Source organism: Danio rerio, chromosome 18 (genome assembly GCF_052040795.2).
Source record: "Danio rerio strain M-AB ecotype USA chromosome 18, GRCz13ab, whole genome shotgun sequence".
Taxonomy (NCBI): Eukaryota; Metazoa; Chordata; class Actinopteri; order Cypriniformes; family Danionidae; genus Danio; species Danio rerio.
This window is the reverse complement of record NC_141038.1, coordinates 35,875,928-35,885,119: the sequence shown is the minus strand read 5'-3', so window position 1 is coordinate 35,885,119 and position 9,192 is coordinate 35,875,928.

Sequence of the window (9,192 nt, the reverse complement as noted above, 5' to 3'; positions counted from 1 at the left end):
ACCTTATCTGGGATGGACTCCCCTCGCCATCTCTCCAGGTTAGACAAAAGGCGAAGAAACTGACTACTGTCACTCTGGCAAGCTGCATCAGGTTTACCCATAACACGCCAAAATCCGTCATTCGACTTGAAATGTCTGATCAGTGGTTTAAGCACATTTGTACCCAAAATAATGGGATCAATCTGTTCTTCAACAAATAAGACTGGGACTACAAACTTGTACCCATAAACCTCGAATTTCAAATCACAAAGTCCTAATGGACTGGTTTGCTTTCCCCCACAACCCACTAAAACAATATCCGCAGACGCCAGCGTGTCATCAGTTATTATGCCTGCCTGTTTTAACATGGGTATTGTGTCTGCACTGATGGTAGTCGCCATCGATCCAGTATCAAGCATTCCTTTTAACTCAATTTTATCCTGCACTAAAACATTAGTGTAAAATAAACTTTCACTTTGAGCAGTTCTCATTGTATTTTGCAAAATTACTTTGCTCGACTTCGGAGCGTTTTCCCACACGAAAGCGTATACAGATTCAATATCATCATCATCAACGGAGGTTGAATTTATGTGCCTACCATCGCCCTCCTCCAGATGGAGGCTCAACAGTTTCCCTGAGAGGGTTTCTGCCTGTGACCGTCACCAGCTTCAGTTGAACTGTTTGGCACAGGCTGTGATGCAGACATCTCGCACATATCACGTGTATGTCCAGGTAGGTAACAAATAAAGCACAGCCTGTGCAGTCTGCAGTGAGCAACTGTGCTGTGGTTATTACTCTGACATACTTTGCACACTTGTGGTCTTCTAACATTGTATTTGTGATGCCCTGTAGCTCTGCTGGACTGTGTGTGACATGACAATGCCTTCTCTAGCATATTTAACATTTTGTCCATTGTGTTATTTTCGCATACTGCCTGGTCAGGTTCGAACGCACTTCCTGATGGTCTAACAGTTTGAGGCTTACAAGTCGGTGTGCCATACACATCAGTATTGACAGCACTAGCTGCTTGTTGTGAGAACTGACACTCATAAACTTTACGGTCTCTCACAAATTCATCTAATCGGTCCTGTACCTCAACTGCTGTCCATTCACGCTGTGGTTTGCTCAAAAACATCATTGATAGACCTTTATCAGGACAATTACGAATGAACATTACAGCGATCTCCATGTCCCGATCCTGCAAACATCTACCCTCACTTTTCAGATGCTGTTCAGCTAAATCGGCAGCTTTATTCAATCTGATCCAATAATCATAAGGACCCTCATTATGGAATGGCTTGGTGGCGTAAAAATCAGCCAGGGGGAGACCTGTGGATATTACACCACTAAAGTGCTGTTTGAGGATACGAAACACCATATCTACTTCAACAGTTCTTGAAACTGAGGCACTGTTGCGCAACCAAATCTGAATAACATCCCTCGCTCTGCCCATTAATTTGTTTATGAGCTCATCAATGCATTCTTGTTTGGAATAATTCCCTTTTTCAAGGTAAGCTCTCATTAAATCTTCCCATTCAAAGATCGAAAATTTATCTGCACTGTCACCACGAAAGTATGGTGGTTCTTTTCCACTCTTCAGGACAAGATTCATCTTTGAAGCATCAATGATTGTGGTACCACATTGATTCACATGTGAGCACTTTTGACAGTCTAAACACGAGTTTGATGTAGGTAGCTGATTGCTAGGGAATAAACTAGCTTTTATCGACTGACTAATATCAGCGCTCAGTTGTCTCACTTGTTCATTGGACAAAGTCACAGTAGGTTCAGCTATACTCATCTCAAGAGGTGGGATATCATGAGACACTGGGGTAGAAAATTGTACTCTATTAGCATCAGAATCTGTGTTAAACATTTCCCCAGGAATACACAAACTACTGAATGGCAAAACCCCTCTGCCCCTCCCCAAATGATATTCACCCAAACTGCCAGTATCTTTGTTAGAGTGCATCATATGTTATTATGCATAAAATAATAAAAGAAAATAGTGAAATACAATTTTTTTTTCAATAAGCCCACAGCTGTATAATCAGGGCAAACTTAAACTAGTCTGGTACACAATAAATCAATCACTTAAAATTCGAGAGTTCACCTAATTATACTCCATATAACACATTTAGTCCAGCTGGTATGAGGATACATTGAAACATGCGTTCCCTCGACGACGCGATCAAGTAGCAAAGTCTGACGTCGTCTAATCACCGCAACTTTAGTCCACGAGTCCCCTCGTTGAAGCGGAAAGAGCACGAGAAGTCCGACGCCTCACGGTCCGTGAATCACGAGAAGTCCGATGTCTCGCGGTCCGTGAAGCACAAATCCGACGTCTCGCGGTCCGTGCAGCAATCTTGGGTGTTCGGCAGCCGCTGAACAATCGCGCGGGTCACGGCACCAGTGTAACCGTACTCTCTTTTGCTCTGCGTTGTGTAGTGAATGACGAGAGGACACCATTTTGAGTCTGCACAGAGAATGTTATTATGGAAGATCGGCAGCTTCAGCTCATTACATTAAATGTACACTCCTTAGTTCAAGGAAAAGGTGGAAAAAAAAAAGGCGAATGAAAGATGGAGGAAACGAGCGAGAGGCGCCGCGGAAGGACGCGAAGACAGGAAAGGGAAAGAAAACTAGTTCTCACAATTACAATCCACATATTACATTGTCTAAAATAAAAATCATAAATGCATACCTGCACAGAGAATGTTATTATGGAAGATCGGCAGCTTCAGCTCATTACATTAAATGTACACTGTCAACAAAAATAACATTCTACAATATAACAAACTGTTTTTACATCAGTAACTATAACAAATGATTAAAATTAAACTTAAATATGCATTTGTGTGTGTGTGTTAATTATGGCCAGAGCCAAGTTCAATTTGGAACAGGTAGAGCATACCTCCTTAGTTCAAGGAAAAGGTGGAAAAGACCGCTCAAGCAATAGTGCAACAGGTATGGCTGCTTGGACTATACCACCTTGACGTTAACCCAAGGGGGGGGGAGAGGTGAAACCACTGTCACTTTACAGACTCTTTTTACATTTATATTGTGAACACAAAACAATTTTATATGAACTAAGTAAACAGGAGGAAAATATAGTGAAATCAATATATCCAAAATAATCCTGTTACACAAGTATATGTATCATATTGGAGTGATATAAACCCAACAAGTCTATTTTAAAAATTTCCTGACGTTAAAATAGAAACCACATCCCAGTGATTTTGAGCCACACCGCAACGTAATATGAGAGTGCAGTTTTCCCTGTCCACCAAATTGATTGACAGGTGACATGTTTCTATAATAACATACACGTCAAATTTTTTTTGCAAATAAACTTCAATTAAAATATTTGTTACAACTCTCTGCAATTTTGATTAGTTTTATAAGCTTAAAATGTTTTTAAAACAGAGCGTTGTAATAAAGACAGTAAAATCGCTATGTAAATCTTAATCACTATAATCAGCATGGCTGCATGGTGTCAGTAAATGCAAAAACGTGTGTGTGCGTGTACCACAAACGGCATTTGTGCAGTGTTGGGCAAGCTACTTGAAAAATGTAGGAAGCTAAGCTATTAGCTACTCTATTTAAAATGTAGCTTAAATACACTAAATGCTACCCTCTTGCAAATGTAGCAAGCTAAGCTAAAAGCTACTTGGCAAAAGTAGCTTAGCTACATCTAAGCTAATTTTGCAATATTCATTTTTAAATCAAAGCAACTTAAATCTAAGTCAATCACATCTTAGTGATCAATAAAACTGTCAATGAAACATATAAGGCATAAATTGTTCAGTTTGGTTATTTACTGCAAATAATACGCTGTACTAAACAGAAACATTTTATAGTATTTAACAGCTAAAACAAAAAATCCAATAAAACTAGGTGTTACACAATTAAAAAACTATAGTAATTTAGAGTAAAGATGCATTATATTGTGTGTACATATGTTTACAACTCTTAATTAATAAATTACCACTACAAAATGTAGTATCATTAATAACTATCATGAGCAAATAATAATTACCATAGAATACTTTAGCCTTTACTACAGTAAACAATATATATATATATATATATATATATATATATATATATATATATATATATATATATATATATATATATATATATATATATATATATATAGCGACGCAGTGGCACAGTAGGTAGTGCTGTCACCTCACAGTAAGTAGGTCGCTGGTTCGAACCTCGCTCAGTTGGCATTTCTATGTGAAGTTTGCATGTTCTCCCTACGTTTGTGTGGGTTTCCTCTGGGTGCTCCGGTTTCGCCCACAGTCCAAAGACATGCAGTAAGGGTTAAGGTAGGCTAAATTGTCCTTAGTGTATGTGTGTGTGTGGATGTTTCCCAGAGATGGGTTGCGGCTGAAAGAGCATCCGCTGTGTAAAAACGTGCTGGATAAGTTAACGGTCCATTCTGCTATGGTGACCCTGGATTAATAAAGGGACTAAGCCGACATGAAAATAAATGAATGAATGAAAAAAAAAAAATATATATATATATATACATACAGTGAGGTCAGTAAGTAAATACCATAGGTGTATTTCCACTTTCAGAGACAGAATTTAAAAATAAAAATCCAGAAATCATTATGTATGATTTTTTTAACAATTTATTTGTAAATTACTGTGTCAAATAAGTGTTTGATCACTTGTGTCAAAAATGTTTAATATTTGGTACAGAAGTCCTTGTTAACAATTACAGAGGTCAAACGGTTTCTGTAGTTCTTCACCAGGCTTGCACACACTTTAGGAGGGATTTTGGCCCACTCCTCCATGCAGATCTTTTCTAGATCTGTCAGGTTTCTGGGCTGTCGCTGAGCAACACAGAGTTTCAGTTCTCTCCAAAGATTTTCTATTGTATTTAGGTCTGGAGACTGGCTAGGCCACTCCACAACCTTAATGTGTTTCTTACGTAGCCACTCTTTGGTTTTCCTGGCTGTGTGCTTTGGGTCATTGTCATGTTGGGGAAGAAGGTTTTTGTTCAATATCTCACAATACATGGCCCTGTTCATCCTCTCCTTCATACACTGCAGTCGTCATGTCCCCTGTGTAGAAAAACACCGCCAGAGCATAATGCTTCCAGCCCCATGCTTCACTGTAGGTATGGTAATATTGGGATGATACTCATTCTTCTTCTTCTTCCAAACATGGCGAATGGAGTTAAGACCAAAAAGTTCTACTTTGGTCTCATCATAGACCATAGGACTTTCTCCCATGACTCCTCTGGATCATCCAGATGGTACCTGGCAAACTTCAGACGGGCCTTGACATGTGCTGACTTAAGCAGGGAAACCTTCCTTGCAATGCATGATTTTAAACCGTGACTTAATGTATTACTGATGGTAGCCTTGGAAACGGTGGTCCCAACTCTCTTTACGGCATTGACCAGCTCCTCCCGTGTGGATCAGGGCTAATTCTTGACCATTCTTAGCATCATTGATATCCCACGAGTAGAGGTCTTCCGTGGGGCTCCAGTCCGAGGGACATTGACAGTCATCATTAGCCTCTTCCACTTTTTGACAATTGCTCCAACAGTTGTTCTTTCTTCACCAAGCTGCTTGGCAATTTCCCTGTAGCCTTTTTCAGCTTTGTGAAGCTCTACAATTTTGTCTCTTGTATCTTTTGACAGCTCTTTGGTTTTGCCCATGTTGCTACTTAGACTTTTGACTGATTGTTGGGGTGCACAGGCGTCTTTATGACAGCTAACGACCTCAAACAAATGCTACTAAATTAGAGTCATGACCAGTATGTAGCTGGACTATTTAAAAGAAAAATAACAGGTCTTTGAGGGTAAGAAATCTGGCTGAAAAGCAAGTGATCAAATACTTATTTGACAGTAATTTACAATTAAATTGTTAAAAAATCATCCAATGTGATTTCCGGATTTTTATTTTTAGATTCTGTCTTTTCAGCGCTGTCACATATTGATCCACGATCGGTGTAGCTTGTGTGGACGCTTCTGCGCTACTTGCTTAAAATAATAGCTTTGCTACTGAAAAGCTATTTAATTTAGAAAGTAGCGATTCTACCACCAAGCTACTGAGAAATGTAGTTAAGCAAGTAGTGTCACAACTTGAAGCGACGCTACTGCCCAACACTGCATTTCTGTGTGACTTATCATTTTAGAAAGGCTTGAATAAACTACCACAAATAAATAAAACAAACTTACTTGGTGTTCTTCTGCAGATTCACAGTTACCTCACAAAGCACTGTATTGAACACACAGAATAAAACCTATTCAAGTACGTAAACAATACATATAAGCAAAATACACATTCGAATCAATTTAAATTGATGAATATTTGTTCAAACTTACAGATTTTTGCATTCTCTAGGGCAAAACATGTACATTGGGTGTGTATGCACCAAGTGTGCCACACACCTGCTTTTTAGTGAAGGTTCCAGCTGTTAGATCACCCCCTGGGGGCTGGCTGCAGTACAAGTCACAAAACCTGCCTTCACCGTGTAAATGAACGAGACTATAAATGTGCAATAAAATGTCCCAAAAGATGGTTCTGGTCAATTAACCTTCCTGTCATGTTCGTGTTTGGTCAAATCTGACCAATTTACAATGTAAATCACTCATTATGATATCCTCCGCACTATGCATTTGAACATATAAAAGTGATGATCATCTCTTTCATTGAATTTTGAGTGTTTTAATCAACCTTGTTACACCTGTGGTCCGGGCAAAAGTGACCGCCATAGGAAATGAATAGGTATCCAGACTATATTCATCCATCAGACAGAAAACATCCCCACAAACACTACCCCAACTTACTCTCACATTTCAGACTGAACAATGTCTTTTGCAGGTACACATCTCTTTTACGTAATCCTTCAGCCTGATCTCACAAGGAAACATAACTATTTTAAGTTTTGTCAGTTTAATGGCTAACTCATATGTTCATTCGTAAATTTTTTTTATTATTTTTAAAAGGAGGTGTGGCATTCAACCCCACCCCTATACCCAATGGTCATTGTGGATAAGCAAATTGTACAAAACTGCATGAATGAGATACAGTACAAATTTATATGGATTAGCTACTAAACCAATAAGTTATGAACTGCCATGAAAGTGTTGGATCCTTCAACATGACTCAACTTCCTGATAAAACAGTGTATCATATCTTTACATAGACTAGAGGCCCTATCATACACTCGGCGCAATGCAACGCAAGGCGCGACACAATTTTTGTTTGCTAGATTCAGCTTAGTGCAAGAGTCTGTTTGACGTTTTGCACCACGCTGTTTAAATAGCAAATGCATTTGCGTTCATATGTGCGCCCATAGGCGTTCTGGTCAAAAAAAGGAGGTGTGTTAAGGTGCATTGCTAGCACCTTGCTATTTTGAGGAACTATAATAGGCTGCACAATAGACCAGATCAAAAGCTGAAGGTCAGTGTGAGCGTGCAGTACCGAGCAGATGTGGTTTTTAAACAGCTTTTCAAACCACTTGCTGAAGATGGGCTACAGAAACAGAGAGTGTGCTGGCTATTTATGTATCTGACGCGTCCTGGGCGTAAAACAAGTTGAGCTCGTTTGGGAGAGACGCAGCAATGTTCACTGTGGCGGGTTTGTTACTTTTAAAATCTGTGATGTAATTAAGTCCCTGCCACATGCTCCTTGTGTTATTGGTGCTAAATTGACCCTCTTCTTTGTCTTTGTATTGACATTTTGCTGCTTTAATCATTTTTCTGAGGTTGTAGTTAGCTTGTTTTTGTTTCTCAGCATTTCTGGATTAATAGGCTTCACACTGATAGGGCTGTTTCAACTTAGCCATTGATCCATAGTTTTTGGTTGGGGTAGATACACACAGTTTTTGCTGGGACCACGTCTTCTATGCTTTTTCTGATGAAGTACGTAACTGTGTCTGAATTCACTTTGATGTTATCATCAAAAGCTGCCCGGAACATCTCCTAGTCAACGTGATTAAAACAGTTTGAAGTATGGAATCCGATTGGTCTGACCAGCTCTGAAACGTCCTGAGGGTGGGTGGTTCCCGTTTCAGTTTCTGTCTGTAAGCAGGCAAGAGCACAAAAGAAGAGTGATCTGATTTGCCAATCGATGGGTGGGGGAGGGATTTGTAGGCATTCCAGAATGGAGAGTAGCAATGGTCCAAAATACGATCACCATGCGTGTTTGTGGTGATATGTTGAAAGTATTTAGGAACGATTTTTCTGAGATAAACACTGCCTCTGGGTGTGTGATTTCCTGATCGCTTATGCTCCCATACAGTTCACTGACCGCCTGCTCTGTGTTGGCTTGAGCAGGGATGTAAACAGCCGTAATTATAACAGCTTTGAACTCCCTTGTTAGCCAGTATGGTCGACACTGAAGCATAAGGTATTCCAGATCAGGAGAACGCTCTGGTTACTAAAGTAACCCTCGGATATGCTATCAGTGGATTTATTTAATCCACAAATGGGGATTTCATTTCAGAAAGCCAATTGTCTAAAAAAGTATATAACGGGCCAATGAAATGCCAATGACTTGGCAGCGTAAGCTTGCGCATGTGTGCCTTATTGCCAATTAGCTCCGCATATAAGCACAGGGAAAGCAAAGGAAACGCCATCCTTTTAAACTAAAGAGACTGACACTTACAGCTAAGGAACAATCATTATGGCAATGCTATATAGCATTTCCGTTCCCCTCCTCGGGGAACGAGGCTTAATTTAGTAACCAGAGCGTTCCCCTTCGGATGGGGAACTTCAATGCTATCAGTGGATTTATTTAATCCACGAATGGGGAATTGTCTGGAAAACGCCATAATGACTGTTCCTTACCTTCGCCTCTGATGAGAGGATAGCCAGGCATAGCCTGAGCGCTCCTGCATCAAAGAGAGACGCGGACTTCCAACGTGATCCCTGGTCCTTACTTATCCCACTTCAGATAAGTTTTACTGATTTAGATATATTTTTAGGGAGTCGCAAGCGTCTAGATAATTCTAGGAAAAAAAGACAGTACGTTGGGAAAGCGTGCAGTTCCAATAGGGAGGACGCTGCGGAGGCCACCTGCTCCCCAATGGGGAGAAATGATGGCAAAATATATGGACTTGCCCTGAGAAGGGGGAGTATGCATATAATGAGATGGTTAACAGAGAGGGAAGACACAGGTCTGCCTGTGGGGATCACGCGTAGCGGGCACCTATACCCAAAACGCGGGCTGACCAGCGGGC